At 34.5% G+C, this 25647-nt stretch overlaps 1 pseudogene; it reads right to left on the bottom strand.

Annotated features, from left to right (window-relative positions):
• The window catches only part of LOC103090470 (elongation factor 2 pseudogene), a 74164-nt pseudogene extending 61411 nt beyond the window's left edge, over window positions 1-12753 (bottom strand).
• Between the last annotated feature and the right edge of the window lie 12894 nt (window positions 12754-25647).

Below are 25647 nucleotides of genomic sequence, written 5' to 3' on the forward strand. Positions count from 1 at the left end.
AGTTCTAAGAAGGAAGTCTATAGCAATACATTTCTACCTCAAGAAACAAGAAAAATCTCAAATAAACAACCTAACCTTACAACTAAAGCAATTAGAGAAAGAAGAACAAAAAAAAAACCCCAAAGTTAGCGAAGAAAAGTAATCATAAAGATCAGATCAGAAATAAATGAAAAAACAATGAAGGAAACTACAGCAAAGGTCAATAAAACTAATAGCTAGTTCTTTGAGAAGATAAACAAAATTGATAAACCATTAGCCAGACTCATCAAGAAAAAAAAGGGAGAAGACTCAAATCAACAGAATTAGAAATGAAAGAGGAGAAGTGACAACTGACACTGCAGAAATACAAAGGATCATGAGAGATTACTACAACCACTATATGCCAGAAAAAAATGGACAACCTGGAAGAAATGGACACATTCTTAGAAAAGCACAGCCTTCTGAGATTTAACAAGGAAGACATAGAAACTATACACAGACCAATCACAAGCACTGAAATTGAAACTGTGATTAAAAATTTTCCAACAAACAAAAGCCCAGGATCAGATGTTGGCTTCACAGACAACTTCTATCAAACATTTACAGAATAGGTAAGATCTAACCTCAAACTCTTCCAAAATATAGCAGCGCAATGAATACTCCCAAACTCATTGTATGAGGCCACCATCATCCTGATACCAAAATCAGACCAAGATGTCACAATAAACCTTCAGTCCAATATCACTGATGAACATAGACACAAAAATCCTCAACAGAATACTAGCAAACAGAATCCAACAGCACATTAAAAGGATGATACACCATGATCAACTGGTGTTTACCCCAGGAATGCAAGGATTCTTCAATATATACAAATCAATCAATGTGATACACTATATTAACAAACTGAAGGAGAAAAACTATATGATCATCTCAATAGATGCAGAAAAATTTTTTGACAAAATTCAACACTGACTTATGATAAAAACTCTCCAGAAAGTAAGCATAGAGGGAACGTACCTCAACATAATAAAGGCCATAGATGATAAACCCACAGCCAACATCGTTCTCAATGGTGGAAAACTGAAAGCATTTCCACCAAGATCAGGAACAAAACAAGATTGCCCACTCTCACCACTGTTCTTCAACATAGTTTGGAAGTTTTAGCAACAGCAATCAGAGAAGAAAAAGAAATAAAAGTAATCCAAATTGGAAAATAAGAAGTAAAACTGTCACAGTTTGCAGATAACATGATACTATACATAGAGAATCCTAACGATACTACCAGAAAACTACTAGACCTAATCAATGAATTTGGTAAAGTAGCAGGATACAAAATCAATGCACAAAAATCTCCTCTTGCATTCCTATATACTAATGATGAAAAATCTCAAAGAGAAATTAAGGAAACACTCCCATTTACCATTGCAACAAAAAGAATAAAATACAGAGGAGTAAACCTACCTAAGGAGACAAAGGACCTGCATGCAGAAAACTATAAGACACTGATGAAAGAAATTAAAGATGATACAAACAGATGGGGAAATATACCATGTTCTTGGATTGGAAGAATCAACATTGTGAAAATGACTATACTAACCAAAGCAATCTACAGATTTAATGCAATCCCTATCAAACTACCAATGGTATTTTTCACAGAAATAGAATAAAAAATTTCACAATTTGTATGGAAACAAAAAAGACCTTGAATTGCCAAAGCAATCTTGAGAAAGAAAAATGGAGCTGTAGGAATCAGACTCCCTGACTTCAGATTGTACTACAAACCTACAGTAATCAAGACAGTATGGTACTGTCACAAAAACAGAATTACAGATGAATGGAACAGGACCAGAGATAAACCCATGCACATATGGTCACCTTATCTTTGATAAAGGTGGCAAGAATATACAATAGAGAAAAGACAGCCTCTTCAATAAGTGGTGCTGGGAAAACTGGGCAGTTACACGTAAAGAATGAAATTACAACACTCCCTAACAACATACACAAAAATAAACTCAAAATGGATTAAAGACCTAAATGTAAGGCCAGACACTATCAAACTCTTTTAGGAAAACATAGGCAGAGCACTCTATGACATAAATCACAGCAAAATCCTTCTTGACCCACCTCCTAGAGAAATGGAAATAAAACAAAAATAAACAAGTGTGACCTATTGAAACTTAAAAGCTTTTGCACAGCAAAGGAAACCATAAACAAGACAAGAAGACAACCCTCAGAATGGGAGAAAATATTTGTGAACAAAGCAACTGACAAACTATTAATCTCCAAAATATGCAAGCAGCTCATGCATCTCAATATCAAAAAGCAAACAACCCAATCCAAAAATAGGCAGAAGACCTAAATAGACATTTCTCCAAAGAAGATATACAGATTGCCAACAAACACATGAAAGGATGCTCTATATCACTAATCATTAGAGAAATGCAAATCAAAACTACAATAATGTATCACCTCTCGCTGGTCAGAATGGCCATCATCATAAAATCTACAAACAATAAATGCTGGAGAAGGTGTGGAGAAAAGCAATCCCTCCTACACTGTTGCTGGGAATGTTAATTAATACAGCCACTATGGAGTACAGTATGGAGGTTCCTTAAAAAACTAAAAATAGAACTATCGTATGACCCAGCAATTCCACTACTGGGCATATACCCTGAGAAAAACATAATTCAAAAAGAGTCATGTACCACAATGTTCATTGCAGTTCTATTTACAATAGCCAGGACATGGAAGCAACCTAAGTGTCCAATGACAAATGAATAGATAAATAAGATGTGGCACATATATACAGTGGAATATTACTCAGCCATGAAACGAAATGAAATTGAGTTTTATGTAGTGAGGTGGATGGACCTAGAATCTGTCCTACAGAGTGAAGTAAGTCAGAAAGAGAAAAACAAATACCATATGCTAACACATATATATATGGAATCTAAAAAAAAAAAAAAGTTCTGAAGAACCTAGGGGCATGACAGGAATAAAGATGCACATGTGGAGAGTGGACTTAAGGACTCAGGGGGGTAAAGGCAAGCTGGGATGAAGTGGGAGAGTGGCATTGACATATATCCACTACCAAATGTAAAATAGATAGCTAGTGGGAAACAGCTGCATAGCTCAGTGGGATATGGAGGGTGGGAGGGAGATGCAAGAGGGAGGGGATATAGGGATATAAGTATACATATCGGTGATTCACTTTGTTATACAGCAGTAACTAACAGAACATTTTAAAGCAATTATACTCCAATAAAGATGTTAAAAAAAGAAAATAGAGATCACAGAGAGTGCCCTAGCCCTTTGCACCAGGTGAGGATAAAGGAAAAGTTAGTGACCAGGAAGAGGGCCCTCATCTGACCATGCTGGTGCTCAGATCCAGTTTCTAAGCCTCTTGAATTGTGAGAAAAAATTTCTCTTGTTTATATGCTACGGAGTCTGTCAGTTGCAACCCAGTCTGTTATAGCAGCCCAAGCAGACTAAGATACCGATATGCAACGTCATTGTGTGCAAAAGTAGTGATAGATGACATGACTGTTTTTCAATGACTTTTTTTTTTTAATAAAAACAGGTGGTCACCAGGTTTGGCCCATTGGCTTTAGTTTGCCCACAAATGGTTTAAGAAAACCTGAAAGTAAAATAATACTTTAACTATAATTTTGGAATCAAATTTACAAAAGGCAAGTTTATCCTCTACATCATATGTTGCCTTTCCTCTGATAGTAACATTGTAGATATAAGTATCACACTGAAACATTTTAAATTCATTATGTCTAATGATTTGTTTCACTTTTTCTTATTTAAAACACAGATTATAGCCCCAAACTCAAAATCCATAATATTTTGTAAAACCATGATTATAGGAAGTGAAGAAGTACATAAATATTAAAGTGTTTAGGAATTAAACATAAAGCATAAGTTGTATATTATTGTTCAGTTGTAGCCAGATATATTATTATCCTAGCTGCACATGGCTTAGGTTGAAGATATTATACTTACAAATGTCACCACAGGTATATTTGTTCACCAGATTATATATTAGTTATTTAAACCCTTTCTGACTCTATGCACTGGCTCATGTTGTCATGCTGCCATTTAGGTCAGATTGACAAGAAGTGTATGTCTAGCAGCCACTTCCTTGGATCAGAAGTTGTAATCTACTTACCAATTTTTAATGATTCTAAATTAAAAGAATTATTCAAAATAATAATTTTTAAAAAATGTGTTTCTGGATTTAACAGCCTAGCAATAAAGTTATTTTTATTTCTACTTATTTTTAAGGGAAATACTTTTCATTCTGAGAAGCAGAATTCTTCACTGTCAGAATTTCCCTGTGCTCCACTGTAAATAGAAATTGTCATTCAATTAATAAAACGTGTAAAGAAGCATAAAATTGTAAAAGTTACCACACAATGCGTGATTCCCCTGATTTATTCTAGTGCTCTCTCACAGAATTTAGAAAATGAGCCCCTTATTTTCCTCGAGTCACTTTTGGAGACTTCTGTTGGTATTTTATTCTCTGTAAATTTTCTCCAGTTATTTATTCTCATCAGTTAAAGTTGGATAAATTATGTATTCTTCATCTAACTTCTGATGCAGTTCTGTGCTTATGCAACACTGTCACTTTTCTTTGTGGTATTCATAGGTAATGAAAGCAGTTTTGTAAATGTATCTTTTGTATTAAGGGTCCCTTCCTGAAAGTAGGGCATTTAGTTCTGTAATTCTTAGAATCTTCTGAAGGCTTAGGCCAGTTTTGTTGGGGAGCAGTAGGGTAGATACTCACTGTAAAAACATTTCTTTAAACTCCATTTTCTTGAATATATGTAGGAAAATCATATAGGCAAACATATATTAAATGCATACATTCTAAATAAGTTGATTTTATTTCAGATTCTGTTTGCCACTGACTTCTAGAGTAAAAATGAAGAGATGTTTCAGCCAGCTGATTTGAATTCAAAAGGATTATTATGATATACTGAATGATAAGATATATTAAGATATATTACAGTTTACACTAACAAGGAATTTGAACCCCAATTTAGTAGCTTAAGTTTAATTCACGACATTTTTAGTAGTTCAATTCTGGTTTGTGCCTGTATTCTATTGGATATGCCAATTTCCCTCTAAACTATGGAATTTTCTCAGGTTTGAAGAACTCTTCATTCATCTATTAATGATCATAAGCTCAGATATCCTCATTCACTTTTTGCTTGGGTTATCTAAGAACTTGGAGAAGATAAGCCAATATCTAAACCTTATCATTAAAAAGTTTATTGTTATTTGGTCTAAAAGTTTATTAGCCCAGAAAATAATTCTATTTAAAAAAAGAAAGAAAAAGTACACAGCCAAGAATATATATTCAAATTAATTATTTAAATTACCTGTAGTAAAGCAAATTGATTTTATGTTAAAATATTTTTTTTTTATAAATCCATTAAATTTAATAATATAGGGACTTGGAAAAATTTATGTTGGCTAGAAGACCTGGATACCACCGAATAAAAATCCATACTTCTCAGGATGAATTCTTTATGCTAAAAGTTAAAGAATTCCTACAGTATGTTATTTTATTTTTATTGAAGTATAGTGTATTTAAAATATTATATTAGTTTCAGGTGTACAGCTTAGTAATTCAGTATTTTTATAGATTATACTTCATTAAAAGTTATAAAATAATGGCTATATTTCCCTGTGCTGTACAGTATATCATTCTTGCTTATCTATTTCACACATGTATTTTGTATCTCTTAATCTCATTCCCTTATCTTGCTGCTCCCTCTTCCAAGTGGTAACCACTAATTTGTTATCTATATCTGTGAGTCTGTTTTTGTTTTGCTACATACATTCCTCTGTGTTATTTCTTAGATTCCACACGTAAGTCATATTACAGAATGTTTGTCTTTGTCTGACTAATTTCACTAAGCATAATATTCTCTAGGTCCATCCACCTTGCTGCAAATGGCAGAATTTTATTCTTTTCTTTATGGCTAAGTATTAATAATTCTCCTTTATACACACACACACACACACACACACACACACACACACACACACACCCCTACCTACAGTGCTTGAGTTGCTTCCATATCTTGGCTATTATAAATAGTGCTGCTGTGAACAGTGAGGTGCATTAGTCTTTTAAAATTACTATTTTTATTTTATTTAGTTATATTCCAGGGAGTGGAATTTCTGGATCGCATGGTAGTTCTATTTTTAGTTTTTTAAAGAAACTCCATAATGTCTTCCATAGTGGCTGCACCAATTTAAATTCTCACCACCATTATACAATGGTTCCCTTTTCTCCTCATCTTCACCAACACTTGTCATTCATAGTATGTTTTTTTTTTTTTTCTGGTACATGGGCCTTTCACCACCGCGGCCTCTCCCATTGTGGAGCACAAACTCCGGACACACAGGCCCAGCAGCCACGGCCCACAGGTCCAGCCACTCCACAGCATGTGGGATCCTCCCAGACCGGGGCATGAAACCGTGTCCCCTACATTGACAGGCAGACTCCCAACCACTGCACCACCAGGGAAGCCCCATTCATAGTATTTTTGATGATAACCATTCTGAAATGTGTGAGAAGATATTTCATTGTTGCTTTGATTTACATGTCTCTAATTAGAGATGTTGAGCATCTTTTCATATGCCTGTTAGCCATCTGTACTCTTCTTTGGAAAAATGTCTATTCAAGTCTTCTGCCCATTTTTTAATTGGGTCATTTGTTTTTTGATATTGAATTATATTAGCTGTTTATATATTTTATATCTTAACCCCTTGTAGGGCATATCATTTGCAATTATTTTCTTTCACTTAGTAGGTTGTCTTTCTGGATTTTTGTTTTTTTGTTTTTTTGTTTTTTTGTGGTACGCAGGCCTCTCACAGCTGTGGCTTCTCCCGTTGCAGAGCACAGGCTCCGGACGCGCAGGCTTAGCGGCCATAGCTCATGGGCCCAGACGGTCTGCGGCACTTGGGATCCTCCTGGACTGGGGCACGAACCTGCATCCCCTGCATCGGCAGGTGGACTCTCAACCACTGTGCCACCAGGGAAGCCCTGTCTTTCTGTTTTGACGATGGTTTCCTTTGCTGTGCAAAAGCTTTTAAGTTTAATTAGATCTCATTTGTTTATGTTTGCTTTTACTTTTTTTCTTGCCTTAGAATACAGACCCAAAAATATTGCTATGATTTATGTCAGAGTATTTTGCTTATATTCTCTTCTAGGAATTTTATGGTTTCAGATCTTATATTTAGGCCTTTAATCCATTTTCAGTTTATTTTTTGTATTTTGTGAGGAAATGTTCTGATCACATTCTTTTACATGTAGCTTTACAGTTTTCCTAGTACTACTTATTGAAGAGATTTTCTGTCCTCCATTATATATTCTTGACTCTTTTGTCATAGATTAGTTGACCATAGGTGTGTGGGTTTATTTCTGAGCTCTCTATTCTATTGTCTTGATCTATGTGTCTGTTTTTGTTCCAGTACCATGATGTTTTGATGTCTGTAGCTTTGTAGTATAGTCTGAAGTCAGGGAGTGTGATCTCTCTAGCTTTATTCTTTTTTCTTAAGTTGCTTTGGCTATTTGGGGTCTTTCCTGATTCCATATAAATTTTTGGAGTATTCATTCTAGTTCCATGAAAAATGTCATGAGTATTTTGATAAAGGTTGCATTAAATTTGTATATTGCTTTGGGTAGTATGGCCATTCTAACAATATTAATTCTTTCAGTACAAGAGCACAGGACATCTTTCCATTTCTTTGTATTCTATTCAATTTCCTTTATCAGTGTTTTATAGTTTTCAGAGTGTATGTCTTACATCTCCCCGGTTAAGCTTATTCCTAGGTATTTTATTATTTTTGATGTGATTTTAAACAGAATTGTTTATTTCCTTTCTCTCTTTTTGTTAGTTCATTATTACTTTAGAAAAGCCACATATGTGTGTATATTAATCTTGTATCCTGCAACTTAACTGAATTCATTTATTATGTCTAATAGTTTTTTGGTGGTGAATTTAAGGTTTTCTATATACAGTGTTGTGTAATCTGCAAATAGTGAGTTTATTTATTTCCTTCAAATGTGGTTGTCTTTTATTTCTTGTTTTTTGTCCGATTGCTGTAACTAGGACTTCCAATACTATTTTAAATAGCAGTGGTGATTGTGGGCATCCTAGTTTTTTTTTTTCCTGAAATTAGAGGAAAGGCTTCAACATTTCACCATTGAAATTATGTTAGCTGTGAGCTTAGCATAAATAACCCATTTTTATTTTGAGATATGTTCCCTCTATACCTACTTTGATGAGAGTTTTTTATCATGAATGGATGCTGAACTTTGTCAAATGCCACATCTATTGAGATGATCATGTGACTTTTGTCCTTTCTTTGTTAATGTGGTATATCCCATTGACTGATTTGCAAATATTGAACCACCTTTGCATCCCTGGAATAAATCCCACTTGCTCATGGGATATGATTTTTTTACATACTGTTGGATTTGTTTGCTAATATTTTTTGAGGATTTTTGCAAATATATACTTCAAAGACATTGGCCTGTAATTTTCCTTTTTGTTGTATCTCTTGTCTGGTTTTGCTATCAGGGTAGTGATAGCCTTGTAGAATGAATTTGAGAGTGTTCCTTCCTCTTCAATTTTTGGAATAGTTTGAGAAGGATTATCTTCTCAAAGATGTATTAATGCTTCTTTATATGCTTGGTAGAATTCCCCTATAAAGCTATTCAGTCCTGGACTTTATTTGCTGGGACTTTTTTTAATTACAAATTAAATTTCACTACTAGTGATCTATCTGTTCAAATTGTTTCTGTTTTTATTATCTTATTTATTTATTTTCCTTTTGTTTTTGGCTGCATTGGGTCTTAGTTGCAGCACATGGGATCTTTGTTGAGGCATGTGGGATCTTTTTCATTAGAGCTCATGGTCTGCTTGGATTTCTCTCTAGTTGTGGCACTCGGCCTTCTCTCCAATTGTGGTGTGCAGGTTTTCTCTCTCTAGTTGTGACACCTGGGGTTCCAGGGTGCATGGGCTGTGAAGTTTGCAGCACGTGGGATCTCTTTTTGAGGTGGGCGAGCTCAACTGTTGTGGTGCATGGGCTTATTTGCCCTGTGGCATGTGGGATCTTAGTTCCCCAACGGGGGATCAAACCTGTGTCCCCTGCATTGGAAGGTGGATTCTTTACCACTGGACCACCAGGGAAGCCCCCAAATTGTTTCTTCTTGATTCAGTCTTGGCAGGTTGTATGTTTCTAGAAATTTGTCCATTTCCTCTAGAGTATTCAAATTTTTGGCATATAATTGTTCATAGTGTTTTCTTATGATTTTTTGTATCTCTGTGGTATCAATTGTGATTTTTTTCTCTCATTTCTGATTTTATTTGGGTCCTTTCTCTTCTTCTTGGTGAGCATTGCTAAAGATTTATCAACTTTTTTTCTTTTCAAAAATCCACCTCTTGGTTTCATTTATTTTTCTATTATTTTCTGGTCTCTATTTTATTTATTTCTTCTCTAATGTTTATTATTTGCTTCCATTTGCTAACTGTGGTCTCTGTTTGTTCTTCCTTTTCTAGTTCCTTTAGATGGTTTTTAGGTTGTTAATTTGAGGTTTTTCTTATTTCCTGAGGAAGGCCTGTATCAGTATAAACTTATCTCTTAGAATTGCTTTTGTTGCATCCCATACATTTTGGAAAGTTGTGTTTCCACTTTCATTTGTCTCGAGGTATTTTCTGATTTCCTTTTTGGTTTCCTCTTTGACCCATTGGTTATTTAGTAGCCTTTTGGTTAGTCTCCACATGATTTTTATTTTCCCATTTTTCTTTCTGTAATTGACTTCTAGTTTCTTACTGCTGTGGTTGGAAAAAAATTTTGGTATAATTTCTACCCTAAAAAATTTGTAAGCCTAGCATGTGATCTATTCTAGAGAATATTACATGTGCATTTGAAAAGACTGTGTATTGTGCTATTTTTGTATGTTAATGTCCTATAGATATTAATTAAATTCAGCTACTCTGTAGGGTCACTTAAGACCACTGTTGGCTTTATTGATTTTCTGTTTGGATGATCTGTCCATTTATGTATGTGGCACATTAATGTCCCCTACTGTTAATGTATTATTGTCTTCTACTTTTAAGTCTGTTAATATTTTCTTTATATATTTAGGTGCTCCTGTATTGGATGCCTATATGTTAACAAGTGTAATATACTGTTTTTGAATTTATTCCTTTATCATTATATAATATCTTTTTTTGTGTTTTGTTATAGCCTTTGTTTTAAAATCTATTTTGTCTGATATTGGTATTGCTACCCCACTTTCTTGTCATTTCCGTTTGCATGAATTATCTTTTTCCATCTTTTCACTTTCAGTCTGTGTTTGTCTTTAGCTCTGAAGTTTGTCTCTTGCACACAACATATAGATAGGTTTTGTTCTTTTATCCAATCAGCTACCCTATGTCTTTTGATTGGAGCATTTAGTCCATTGATGTTTTAAGTAATTATTGATATGTATGTAATTATTGCAATTTGATTACTTTTTCTGGTTGTTTTTATAGTTCTTCTCTGTTTATTTCTTCTTCTTGTTTGTTCTCTGTGGTTAGATTATCTTCTTTAGTAGTATACTTATGTTCCTTTCTTTATAGCTTTTCTGTACCTATTGTAGGTTTTTGATTTGTGGTTACCATGAGTTCATATATTTTGACCTATAACTATATCTACTTGTCTTAAACTGGTAGTCATTTAAGTTCAGATATATCCTAAAATATCCACATATTTTATTGCCCTCCTCCACATTTTATGTTTTTGAGGTTATATTTTACATCTTCACATTTATTTCTGAACTGTTTACTGTAGTTACAGTTGCTTTTAAATTTTTTTGTGTTTTATTTTTTGTACTAGCTTATTTAAGTGGTTGATTCTCAACCCTTACTATATGTTTATATTTCCTGGTAGGAATTTCCCTTTCCAAAAATTACCTATTTACCAATTAGAGAAGACCCTTTAATATTTATTTTAGTGTCAAATTAGTATTGATAAACTCTTCTAATTTTTGCTTGTCTGAGAAGTTCTTTATCCATCCTTCAATTCTAGATGATAATCTTGCTGGGTAGAGTATTCTATGTTGCAGGGTTTTCCCTTTCAGCACTTGGAATATATAATGTCACTCCCTTCTGGCTTGCAAAGTTTCTGCAGAAAAAGAAGCTGATAGCCTTATGGGGATTCCCTTGTGTATGATTCTTTGTTTTTCTCTTGCTTCCTTTAGCATTCCCTCTTATCTTTAACTTGTGCCATTTTAATTATAATATGTCTTGCTATGGGTCTATGTTTGAGTTCATCTTGTTTGGGACCCTCTCTACTTCCTGTACATGGATATCTGTTTCCTTCTTTATGTTTGGGAGGATTTCAGCCATAATTTCATCAAATATGTTTTCAGTCCACTTCTCTCTCTTCTTTTTCTGAAATTCCTATAACGTGAATTTTGGAATGCTTAGTGTTATACAACAGACATTTTAAATTGTTCTCTTTTTTATTTAATTTTGTTTTTAATTTTGCTGCTCTGATTGGTTGATTTCCATTATTCTATCTTCCAGATAACTTATGTGTTCTTCTGTTTCAATTATTCCTGTGATTCATTCCTTCTAGTGTGTTTTTTGTTTCAGTTATTGAATTCTTCCTGTCTGATTAGGTCTTTTTTATATTTTCTAGTTCCTTGTTAAAAATCTCACAGCATTCATCTATTCTTTTCCCTAATTCAGTTAACATTCTTACTACAAGTGCTTTGAATTATTTATTTGTAATTTGTTTATTTCTGTTCCATTATTTTTTCAGGGGATTTCTCTTGCTCTTTCAATTGAGAATAGTACCTCTGCCTTTTCATTTTATTTAACTTTCTCTGCCTCTGTGAATTTAGGTCAGTCAGTTTCCTATTGTGGTCTTGAAGTGGTGTCCTTATGTGGTAGCTTCCCTATACAGATTTTATGTATTCAATGCCTTTGGTGGGAGAGCTGGATTTTACACAAGTCGTGTCTTTCCTTATGCTGTGCTGGCAGCTATCATCTTGGTATGGGTGGGGCTAGAGATTAAGGGGCTAGAGCTGGATCCTGGTGTGAGGCAGGACTTTCCCTCTGCTCACTGCCATCCCCACCCTATCAGGGGTGGGATCTGATTCCAAGTTACTGGAGCAGAAGCTCAGAGGGTTGAGCCCAGGCTGGCTTTGTTCCCTTTAAGTGTGTGCTTTCTCCACTTCTATTACCATGACCCTTGCCTCAGAGGCAGAGACTGCTGAATGATTGGGGCCTGTGCAGGCTCTCAGATTGTGTTGGCTACAGACAGAAATCCAAGCTGTCTCCCATGTGCTGCCTGTGCAGATGCCAGCATAGTTTCCCTTCACTCTGCTCAGATGCAGCCTTGGATCCAAGTCCCCTTTGTTCCTCATAGCTGATCACACCTCCCAGCCCCCACCACCTTCACCCTGCTTTGGAGCTGCACTTCAGGGCAGGTAGAGTCTGCATGTACTCTCGATGTATATTGGCCCATGAGATATGATGGACCAGCTGCCATGAGAGTTCTGGGCTGCTTCTGATGGGCTGCTTGAGAAGTGTTGACAATGGCGACCACTGTCCAGATACTGGCTCTGAACCAAGTTGCCTCTGTGTCCAATGGCCAAGCTTTCTTCCCAGTTGTGGCAGTCCTAGATCCAATGCTGCATTGCAATGTGGAGTAAACAGGGCTGTGGTGTTCACTTAGCTCAGGCTGAGGCATGCACCAAGGCAGTTGTGTGAAACCCAGCAGCTACTGGAGCAGTCCTCTATCCACTTTCTGCCCTGCTTGGGGGCAAACCAGTGAATACATGCTCCTCAGAAGTGGAATCTAGGCTTCCCACAGCCCTCCTATTAGTCCAGCAGTCTTCCAACCAGTCAAGAAGGATTTTCTCCCCTATTTAAGACCCCAAGACTAGAGTGTGCAATCTGGGGCTTGAACCACTCACTCCACAGAGTGGGTCTTTGCTCATGTAATCTCCCTTTTCCTCTGAGTTTCCTCCCAAGGGCACAGGTCCTGATCTTATTGATTTTCTTTGCTCCTACCTGATTCCCTATGGATCTTTCTTACAACCTTGGTTGTATAGGAGTCTTCCTAACAGTTTCCAATTTGTTTTCAGTGAGAATTTTTCCACATGTAGATGTATTTTTGATGTGTTCATTGGGGGGAAGTGAGTTCCATGTCCTCCTACTCAACCCTCTTGATCAATCTCGACAGTATTCAATAAGAATTAAGGTGGTATGATACATGTATTAGAGATTCATAATTTAATTTAATTCTAAATCTAAAACCAAAATCTTACAAAGAGAGTGGTAATTATTGGAATCAAATAAAGAGTAAAATATGTAAGTTTAAGCATTCACATATCCCCTTTGATCTTGTGTTCAAATTCTAACTTTGTTGTAATTACATTCTACTGTTTGTTTAAGAGCATTTTCTGTTGACTCATTTATTTCAACCAAACTATTCAAATTAAAGAAATTCTGCTTTTATTATGTAAAGATAATCTGAGTAATGTACTTAACTTTGACACACCATCAGATATATGATCAGTTCACATACTGTTTTCCACAGATACTAATTTTGAAATATTTCACAGTTAACTTGATATTTATTGATACTGTTTGATTCTAATATATCTTAAAGATTGAGAAATTCCAATCATAAGAGCTTTAGTTCAGCTATTCAGCAGAAGTTTCTCTCCAAAACAACTTTATTGATATGTATTTGCAAAATTTTCAAATTAAAAGGATGCCTTCATTTGTTGAATTGTTCTTTTTTTTATCATGAATGAATGTTGAATTTTGTGAGATGCCTTTTCTGCATCTATTGAAATGATTGCATGATTATTTCTTTCACTCTATTAACGTGATATAACACATTGATTGGTTTGTGTATGTTGAACCATCCTTGCATCCCAGGGATGATACCACCTGATCATGGTAAATGATCCTTTTTTTTATACAGCAGGTTCTTATTAGTCATCAGTTTTATACAAATCAGTGTATACATGTCAATCCCAATCGCCCAATTCAGCACACCACCATCACCAACCCCCCAGGGTTTTCCCCACCTTGGTGTCCATATGTTTGTTCTCTACATCTGTGTCTCAACTTATGCCCTGCAAACCAGTTCATCTGTACCATTTTTCTAGGTTCCACATACATGCGTTAATATACGATATTTGTTTTCCTCTTTCTGACTTACTTCACTCTATATGACAGTCTCTAGATACATCCACGTCTCAACAAATGACTCAATTTTGTTCCATTTTATGGCTGAGTAATATTCCATTGTATATGTATACCATGTTTTCTTTATCCATTCATCTGTTGATGGGCAGTTAGGTTGCTTCCATGACCTGGCTGTTGTAAATAGTGCTGTAATGAACATTGGGGTGCATGTGTCTTTTTGAATTATGGTTTTCTCTGGGCATATGGCCAGTAGTGGGATTGCAGGATCATATGGTAATTCTACTTTTAGTTTTTAAAAGAACCTCCTTACTGTTCTCCCTAGTGGCTGTATCAGTTTACATTCCCACCAACAGTGCAAGAAGGTTCCCTTTTCTCCACACCCTTTCCAGCATTTATTGTTTGTAGATTTTCTGATGATGCCAATTCTAACTGGTGTGAAGTGATACCTTGTTGTAATTTTGATTTGAATTTCTCTAATTATTAGTGATGTTGAGCAGTTTTTCATGTGCTTCTTGGCCATCTGTATGTCTTCTTTGAAGAGATGTCTATTTAGGTCTTCTGCCCATCTTTAGACTGGGTTGTTTGTTTCTTTAATATTGAGCTGCATGAGCTGTTTATATATTTTTGAGATTAATCCTTTGTCCATTGATTCATTTGCAAATATTTTCTCCCATTCAAGGGTTGTCTTTTCGTCTTGTTTATGGTTTCCTTTGTTGTGCAAAAGCTTTGAAGTTTCATTAGGTCCTATTTGTTTATTTTTGTTTTTATTTCCAGTACTCTAGGATGTGGATCAAAAAAATATCTTGCTGTGATTTATGTCACAGAGTGTTCTTCCTATGTTTTCCACTAAGAGTATTATAGAGTCTGCTCTTACATTTAGGTATCTAATCCATTTTGAGTTTATTTCTGTGTATGGTGTTAGGGAGTGTTCTAATTCCATTCTTTTACATGTAGTTGTCCAGTTTTCCCAGCACCACTTATTGAAGAGACTGTCTTTTCTCCATTGTATATCTTTGCCTCCTTTGTCATAGATTAGTTGACCATAGGTGTGTGGGTTTATCACTGGGCTTTCTACCATATTCTATTGATCTGTGTTTCTGTTTTTGTGCCAGTACCATATTGTCTTGATTACTGTATCTTCGTAGTATAGTCTGAAGTCAGGGAGTCTGATTCCTCCAGCTCCGTTTATTTCCCTCAAGACTGCTTTGGCTGGCTATTCTGGATCTTTTGTACCACCATACAAATTTTAAGATTTTTTGTTCTAGTTCTGTAAAAACTTCCATTGGTAATTTGATAGTGATTGCATTGAATCTGTAGATTGCTTTGGGTAGTATAGTCATTTTCACAATGTTGATTCTTCCAATCTAAGAACATGGTATATCTCCCCATCTACTTGTATCATCTTTAATTTCTTTCATCAGTATCTTATAGTTTTCTGCATACAGGTCTTTTGTCTCCCTAGGTAGATTTATTCCTAGGTATTTTATTCTTTTGTTGCAATGGTAAATGGGAGTGCTTCCTTCATTTATCTTTCAGATTTTTCTTCATTAGGGTATAGGAATGCAATAGATTTCTGTGCATTAATTTTGTATCCTGCAACTTTACCAAATTCATGGGTTAGCTCTAGTAGTTTTCTGGTGGCATTTTTAGGATTCCCTATGTATAGTATCATGTCATCTGCAAACAGTGACAGTTTTACTTCTTCTTTTCCAATTTGTATTCCTTTTATTTCTTTTTCTTTTCTGATTGCCATGGCTAGGACTTCCAAGACTATGTTGAATAGTAGTGGTGAGAGTGGACATCCTTGTCTTGTTCCTGATATTAGAGGAACTGCTTTCAGTTTTTCACCATTGAGAATGATTTTTCTGTGGGTTTGTCATATATGGCCTTCATTATGTTGAGGTAGGTTCCCCCTATGCCCACTTTCTGGAGAGTTTTTATCATAAATGAGTGTTGAATTTTGTCAAAAGCTTTTCCTGCATCTGTTGAGATGATTATATGGTTTTAATTCTTTAAATTGTTTAATATGGCGTATCACATAGATTGATTTGCATATATTGAAGAATCCTTGCATCCCTGGGATAAATCCCACTTGATCATGGTGTATGACCCTTTTAATGTGTTGTTGGCTTCTGTTTGCTAGTATTTTGTTGAGGATTTTTACATCTATATTCATCAGTGATATTGGGCTTTAATTTTCTTTTTTTGTAGTATCTTTGTCTGGTTTTGGTATCAGGGTGATGGTGGCCTCATAGAATGAGTTGGGAGTGTTCCTTTCTCTGCAATTTTTTGGAAGAGTTTGAGAAGGATGTGTGTTAGCTCTTCTCTAAGTGTTTGAGAGAATTCATCTGTGAAGCTATCTGGTCCTGGACTTTTGTTTGTTGGAAGGTTTTTAATCACAGTTTCAATTTCATTACTTCTGATTGGTCTGTTCACATTTTCTATTTCTTCATGGTTCAGTCTTGGAAGGTTATAATGTTCTAAGAATTTGTCCATTTCTTCCAGGTTGTCCATTTTATTGGCATAGAACTGCTTGTAGTAGTTTCTTAGGATGCTTTGTATTTCTGTGCTGTCTGTTGTAACTTCACCTTTTTCATTTCTAATTTTATTGATTTGAGTCCTCTCCCTCTTTTTCTTGATGAGTCTGGCTAATGGTTTATCAATTTTGTTTATCTTCTCAAAACACCAGCTTTTAATTTTATTGATCTTTGCTATCATTTCCTTCATTTCTTTTTCATTTTTTTCAGATCTGATCTTTATGATTTCTTTCCTTCTGCTAACTTTGGGGTTTGTTTGTTCTTCTTTCTCTAGTTCCTTTAGGTGTAAGGTTAGATTGTTTACTTGAGATTTTTCTTGTTTCTTGAGGTGGCTTGTATAGCTATAAACTTCCCTCTTAGAACTGCTTTTGCTGCATCCTGTAGATTTTGGATTGTCGTGTTTTCCTTGACATTTGTCTCTAGGTATTTTTGATTTCCTCTTTGATTTCTTCAGTGATCTCTTGGTTGTTTAGTAATGTATTGTTTAGCCTCCATGTGTTTGTGTTTTTTACGTTTTTTTCCCTGTAATTGATTTCTAATCTCATAGCGCTGTGGTCAGAAAAGATGCTTGATATTATTTCAATTTTCTTAAATTTACTGAGGCTTGATTTGTGACCCAAGATGTTATCTATCCTGGAGAATGTTCCATGCACACCTGAGAAAAATGTGTAATCTGCTGTTTTTGGATGGAATGTCCTATAAATATCAATTAAATCTATCTGGTTTATTGTGTCATTTAAAGCTTGTGTTTCCTTATTTATTTTCATTTTGGATGATCTGTCCATTGATGTAAGTGAGGTGTTAAAGTTCCCCACTATTATCGTGTTACTGTCAATTTGCTGTTTTATAGACATTAGCAGTTGCCTTATGTATTGAGATGCTCCTATGTTGGGTACCTATATATTTATAATTGTTATACTTCTTCTTGGATTGATCCCTTGATCATTATGTAGTGTCCTTCCTTGTCTCTTGTAACATTCTTTATTTTAAAGTCTATTCTATCTGATATGAGTATAGCTACTCCAGCTTTCTGTTGATTTCCATTTGCATGGAATATCTTTTTCCACCCCCTCAGTTTCAGTCTGTATGTGTCCCTAGGTCTGAGTGGGTCTCTTGTAGACAGCATATATATGGGTCTTGTTTTTGTATACATTCGGCAAGCCTGTGTCTTTTGGTTGGAATATTTAATCCATTCACGTTTAACGTAATTATTGATATGTATGTTCCTATTACCATTTTCTTAATTGTTTTGGGTTTGTTTTTGTAGGTCCTTTTCTTCTCTTATGTTTCTCACTTAGAGAAGTTCCTTTAGCATTTGTTTTAGAGCTGGTTTGGTGGTGCTGAATTCTCTTAGCTTTTGATTGTGTGTAAAGCTTTTGATTTCTCCATCGAATCTGAAAGAGATCCTTGTTGGGTAGAGTAATCTTGGTTGTAGTTTCTTCCCTTTCATCATTTTAAGTATATCATGCCACTCCCTTCTGGCTTCTAGAGTTTCTCCTGAGAATTCAGCTTTTAACCTTATAGGAGTTCCCTTGTATGTTATTTGTCATTTTTCCCTTGCTGCTTTCAATAATTTTTCTTTGTCTTTAATTTTTGCCAATTTGATTACTATGTGTCTCGGCGTGTTTCTCCTTGAGTTTAATGTGTATGGGAGTTGCTGCACTTCCTGGACTTTGGTGGCTATTTCCTTTCCCGTGTTATGGAAGTTTTCGACTATCATCTCTTCAAATATTTTTTCTGGTCCTCTCCCTCTCTCTTCTTCTTCTGGTACCCCTATAATGTGAATATTGTTGCATTTAATGTTGTCCCAGAGGTCTCTTAGGCTGTCTTCATTTCTTTTCATTCTTTTTTCTTTATACTGTTCTGCTGCAGTGAATTCCACCATTCTGTCTTCTAGGTCACTTATCCGTTCTTCTCCCTCAGTTATTCTGCTATTGATTCCTTTTAGTGTAGTTTTCATTTCAGTTATTGTATTTTTCATCTCTGTTTGTTCTTTAATTCTTCTAGGTCTTTGTTAAACATTTCTGGCATCTTTTCAATCTTTGCCTCCTTTCTTTTTCTGAGGTCCTGGATCATCTTCACTATCATTATTCTGAATTCTTTTTCTGGGAGATTGCCTATATCCACTTTATTTAGTTGTTTTTCTGGGGTTTTATCTTGTTCCCTCATCTGGTACATAGCCCTCTGCCTTTTCATGTTGTCTATCTTTCTTTGAATGTGGTTATTGTTCCCCAGGCTGCAGGATTGTAGTTCTTGCTTTTGCTGTCTGCCCTCTGGTGGATGAGGCTATCTAATGATCCTTTTAATATGCTACTGAATTCAGTTTGCTAGTATTTTACTGAGATTGTTTTATGTCTATATTCATCAATGATATTGACCTGTACTTTTCTAGTAGTGTCTTTCTCTGGTTTGGGTATCAACAAAATGCTGACCTTGTAAAATAATTTTGGGAGTATTCCCTCCTCTTTAACTTTTTGAAAGTGTTTGAGAAAGACAGGTGTTAATTTTTATTTTAATATTTTAAAAATTCATCAGTGAAGCCACCTGTTTCTGTGCCTTTCTCTGTTGGGACTATCTGATCACTGATTTAATATCCTTACTGGTAATTTATTGGTCTATTCAGATTTCCTATTTATTCCTGATCCAGTTTTGGTAAGTTGTATGTGTCTAAGAATTTTTCCATTTCTTTTAGGTTGCCCAGTTTGTTGGTATATAGTTGTTCACAGCAGCCTCTTACAATCCTTTGAATTTCTGTGGTATGCATTATAATATCTCCTTTCTCATTTACAATTTTGTTGATTTGTGTCCTTTCTCTTTTTTCTTTGGTTAGTCTAGCTAGGGGGTTGTCAGTTCTGTTTTATCTTTTTCAAAGAACCAACTCTTAGTTTGCTTAAACTTTTCTACTATTTTTTCTATTCTGTATTTTATTTATTTCTTCATTAATCCTTATTATTTCATTTTTTTTTTCTTTCAGCTGTTTGTTCTTCTTTATTTAGTTCCTTCAGGAGTAAATTTAGGTTGTTTTTCTGAGACTTTTCTCGCTATGAAGTTTCCTCATAGAACTGCTTTTACTGCTTCCTACAAATTCTGGTATGTTGTGATTCATTTTTGTTTGTCTCAAGAAAGTTTTAATTTCCCTTTTAATTTCTTCTTTGGTCCATTTGTTGACCAAGAGAATGTTATTTAATTTCCATGTGTTTGTGAATTTTCCAGTTTTCCTTTTGTTATTGATTTCTAGTTTCATGCCATTGTGATCAGAGAAGATACCTGGTATGATTTCAAACTTCTTGAATTGTAGATTTGATTGTAGATATTATTATTAGCAAATTAGGCATGGAAGGAACATATCTCAACATAATAAAGGCCATATATGATAAGCTGACAGCTCGTATCATACTCAGTGGAGAAAGTAGGACAGCTTTTCCTCTACGATCGGGAACAAGACAAGAGTGCCTACTCTCAGCACTCCTATTCAGCCTAATACTAGAATACCTACCTAGAGTAATCAGGCAAGGAAAAGGAAAAAAAAAAGGTATCAGAATTGGAAAGAAAGAAGTAAAATTGTCTCTATTTGCAGATAACATGATTTTATATATAGAAAATCCTAAATATTCAACCAAAACCTGTTAGATCTAATCAATGAATACAGTAAAGTTGCAGGATACAATATTAACATGCAAAAATCAGTATCATTTCTATACTCTAACAAAGAGTTTTCTGAAAAATAAAGAAAGAAATTTATACATTTAATAATTGCATCAAAAGCAGTAGGATGTTTAGGTATAAATTTAATTAAGGAGGTGAATGATCTCTACTCTGAAAACCATAAGACAATAATGAAAGAAATCAAACAAGACACAAATGAGTGGAAAACTATCCCGTGTTCATTTATTAGAATAATATATATTGTTAAAATATCAATACTACCAAAATTCACTTATAAATTTGATACAATCTTTGTCTAGACTCCAATGGCATTTTTACAGAAGTAGAAAAAATACTCCTAAGAGTTTATGGACCTACAGAAGACCATGAATTGCCAAAGCAATCCTGGGAAAGAAGACCAAAGCTGGAGCATCACAGTTCCTGATTATAAGCTATACGAAAAAGCTATAGTCATCAAAATAGTACAGTACTGGCATAAAAACAGACAAAGAGAACAATGGAACAGAATTGAGAGTCTACAAATAAAATATATACAGTCAATTAATATTTGACAAGGGAGCCAAGAAAACTCAATGGAGAAAAGACAGTCTTTTCAGTATATGGTACTGCAATAATTGGATATTCACATGTAAAAGAATGCAACTCGACCTGTGTCTTACATCACTCACAAAAAATAACTCAAAAGTGGATGAAAGACTTAAGTCTAAGACTTGAAACCATGAAACTCCTAGAAGAAAACATAGGAATAAAGCTCCTTGACATATGTCTTCTTAATAATATTTTGGACATGACACCTAAAAGCACAAGCAACAAAATAAAAAATAAACAAGTGGGACTACCTCAAACTAAAATGCTCCTGCACAGCAAAAGAAACCATCAACAAATTTAAAAGTTAACTTACAGAATTAGAAAGGGTATTTGCAAACCATACATCTGATAAGAGATTAATATCCAAAACATATAAATAACTCATTCAACTCTATAGCAACAAATAACCTACTTAAAAAATGGGCAAACTACCTGAATAAACATTTCTCACAAAAGCATATATAAAAGGCCAACAGGTACGTGAAAAGATGCTCAACATCACTAGTCATTAGGGAAACGCAAATTAAAACCACAATGAGATATCACCTCACACCTGTTAGAATGGCCATCATCAAAAAGATAAGAGACAACAAATGCTGACATGAATGTAAAGAAAAGAGAACCCTTGTACACTGTTGGTGGTATTGTAAATTGTTGGTGGTATTGTAAATGGAAAACAGTATTGAGGGTTCTCAAGAAATTACAACACACACACACACACACACACACACACAATGGAATATTAATCAGCCATAAAAATGAGGAAATCCTACCATTTGCAACAACATGAATGGACCTTGAGGGCATTATCCTAAGTGAAATAAATCAGGTAAAGACAAATACTGTATGATCTCTTGTATTTGGATTCTAAAAAAAACAAACAAACAAAAAAACAAAATCAAAGCCAAACCATAGAGAAAGAGATCAGACTTGTGGTTACCAGAGGCAAAGTGTCCCAGGAGGGGGAATGGGGTAATTAGGGGAAGGTGGTTAAAAGGTACATAAAGTACTAGGGATGTAATATACAAAATGATGACTATAGCTAACAGTTGTATGATATATAAGAAAGAAAAATAAAAAAGGAGATTTTTTCCCCTTTTTTCTTTCTTTTCTTTTTCTTGTATCTATATGAAAAGATGGATGTTAGCTGAACCTATTGTGGAAATCATTTCACAATATATGTAAACCAAACCATTGTGCTGTATACCTTAAAATTATACAGTGATGTATATCAATTTTTCAACAAAACAGAAAAAAAATATGCCTTGATCTGCATTTTACAACAAAGAGAAACCCATGATGAGTAATATTTTCTCATTATGGTACTTACCTGAAAATAATTAGATCTGGTTAAAAATTGTAACCTACAAGGAATTCCAATGGTTCTAAGCAGTAAATACCTAAGCAGACATACACATGCAATCACTTGAGACATTCTATCAGACACTGCAATGAATAACTAAATGTGAATCTGCTCTGAGTATTTTCAAGTCAAGGCTTAATGAAACTATTATGTTGATAAATTATATGAATTATTTATACATACTCCTAAACACCTTTTTGTAAAGATTAAAATAAAAGACAAACATGGAATGTAAGGGTATAGATATAACCTGAATTCATTCATTTATTCAACAACATACTTGTGCACTTGCAGTTGTTCAGGCTTTTTGATATGGATATAAATATTTGGAATAAACACAAATATACACAGTAGTTCTAAAGGTTATCAAACATAAGCGGTAAAGAGACAAATAAATAGACAAGAATAATGTACTTAAAGTAAGTGCTATGGTAGAGGAAAATTTGACTCAAAATGCAACTTTAAAACCTCCCTCCCAATAAACACTGTGTAATTTTATCAATACTTTGTTTATGTACATGTATGAAAGTAAACTAATTACAGGCTTAGATCATTCTAATTATTTTTTTCAAAAATTTACTCTGTAATTGTTGCATTTAATCTTTATATAATAATCATTATACTGTGTCCATAAATTCCTTCCATTACTCAAGGTTTGTGATTTGAAAATATTTAAGTACCTGGTTTTTCTTTATTATGTGTACCAAATTCAAAGAGAAGCAGATGACAAATTAGATAAGTCAGAATAATAAGGGAGAACACTTTGGTGCAGTCCTAAAAGCAAGTCCAACACCCAAATATACTCACATGCATTTATATTCATATATTATACACTAGTTCTTATATACCTACATAACACACACATACACACACACACATACACACACACACACACACACACACACACACACACTTTAAGCCTTCCCTTTGAAGGAAATAGATTGCTTTGCATAGATGGTGCCACCTGAATAAGCACTAAAAAACAGATTCTATGTGAGAATTAATGAGTAAATAGTCAATGAAAAGAAATACTATATGCAGTGATAGTATGTGTATGACACAGTGGGTCTGAGTTTCTTGGAGTAGATTCTAGAATCTAGTCAACTTAGTTAAAATATAAAAGATTTTAAAATTTATAAAAATTATCTGTGCAGGGGCTTCCCTGGTGGTACAGTGGTTAAGAATCCACCTGCCAATGCACGGGTTTGAGCCCTGGTCTGGGAAGATCCCACATGCTGCGGAGCAACTAAGCTTGTGCACCACAACTACTGAGCCCACATACCACAACTACTGAAGCCCGTGTGCCTAGATCCTGTGCTCTGCAACAAAAGAAACCATTGCAATCAGAAGCCCACACACCACAGAGAAGAGTAGCCTCCGCTTGCCACAACTAGAGAAAGCCCATGAACAGCAACAAAGACCAAACACAGCCAAAATAAATAAACAAAATAAATAAAAAAATAAATAATTACCTGTACAAACTGTCTATGCAATATGGTCCAAATGGAATTTTATAAAAGATTAGACTGGTAACAATGTACAAGGCAGATTGGAATTTAAAAGTTAACTTATAGAATTAGAAAGGGTATTTGCAAACCATTGGAATGACAAGCAATATTGGAATCTGGAAAACATCCCAAAACATGATATTCTAAGTGATGTATGACAATTTAGTGGCTATATTCCTGGAGTTTTAGGTGAACATTTGGTCAATAATTCATATTTGTGCACTTAAAAACTATACATTTTTCTTGTATATTTGATTTATTTCAATACCTAATCTAAATTATAAACCAAGAATCATCATCCTGGGTGATATTGACATTCTGGGCTGGATGCCAGTAGCTAACCTCTCAATTTGTGACAAACAAAAATGTCTTTAGACATTGTCAAATGTCGTCTAGGGAGCAAAGTATTCCCCAGTTGAGAATCTTTGCTATATTCTAAGATTTTCCTATTTTTTTAAATTTTAACGCTTAAACTGTATATAATTCCTTTTCACAATAATGATGTATAACAAACACTCTCAAGTATTTAGTGGCTTACAACAACAAATATCTGTTTTTCTCACTCAGAGATATAGGTGTCAGATGGGATTTGGCTGATCTTGGCAGGACTTGACTGGACCTGGTCAGCTTGGCTCCAGGCTATAGCTCAAGTTCCAGTATGTTCCATGTCTCTTATATCAGGGACAGACATGGGGTCTGTTCTTCTCATGGTGATGTCAGGAACTCAACAAGACTGTCCAGACATATATGCACATTTCAAGCCTCCACTTATATTTAGTCTTCTAATCTCTAGTCGACAAAAATCAAGGCATATAAGTAAGGCAAAGGTAAAGGGCAGGGAAGTCATTCTGCCTATCATGCATTTATGACAAGAATGTAAAGTAAAGACATGGAACCAACAATTCAATCTACCACATCTACCACCTAGCCAAATGATAAATAAGGCTTGGTTTGTAGGTTTAGGTTTGTAGACGTAGATATATATATTACACTAAATTGAGAGCCTCTTGGCACATAAGTGTTTAAAGAATAAATACATGAGCAAGACAATTGACATCATTATTTTACATTTTTAAATTATAAATAAGGGCTTTTAATACATAGAGTAAATAGCATTACATATATAACATTACTGTCATATTAAAATAATATTGAATAGTTATTAATAACAAAAAATCTTAAAATGAGAGGCCATTTTGTAATTTATGCAGAATCATGATACACCTAAAGTGTAGTAATAATACTTATTTCTACTTGATATGATATTGAGTCTAAAAATTATCTTGCTGGGACACTTGCATTCATGATTTTTCTTTTATTGATATTATTAAATAAATAGAGAAGAAAATAATCTTTATAATTTTTCTATAAGTAATTTTGACTTCTGCATGCTACTTTAATGACTAATTATTACTCAAAAAATCTAGCTTCTCTGTTCTTCTTACCTCTCCTTTGTCTCCTTTTCTCAATAATTCTATAAATTCCCAACTGTGTGGAAATCAAAAGCAAGTTTTGGAATGACACCACAGCATGCTTTTATATAATAAGTAAAGATAGTGTTCAATTACAATGTAATTTCCCTTTGAAAAGGGAATTTGAATTTGAAAAATTATCTAACAAATTGAAGTGGCAAAGACTTCTTACTCTATTTTACTTCATGAGGTGAATCAGAAAGGTAACCAACAAGTCTGAGCATTGTCAGTAAAATTTGTACCTGAAAACCAACTAATAACCATAGATATTTGGTCATTTGTTCTTTC

Source organism: Lipotes vexillifer, unplaced genomic scaffold (genome assembly GCF_000442215.2).
Source record: "Lipotes vexillifer unplaced genomic scaffold, Lipotes_vexillifer_v1.1 scaffold380, whole genome shotgun sequence".
Taxonomy (NCBI): Eukaryota; Metazoa; Chordata; class Mammalia; order Artiodactyla; family Lipotidae; genus Lipotes; species Lipotes vexillifer.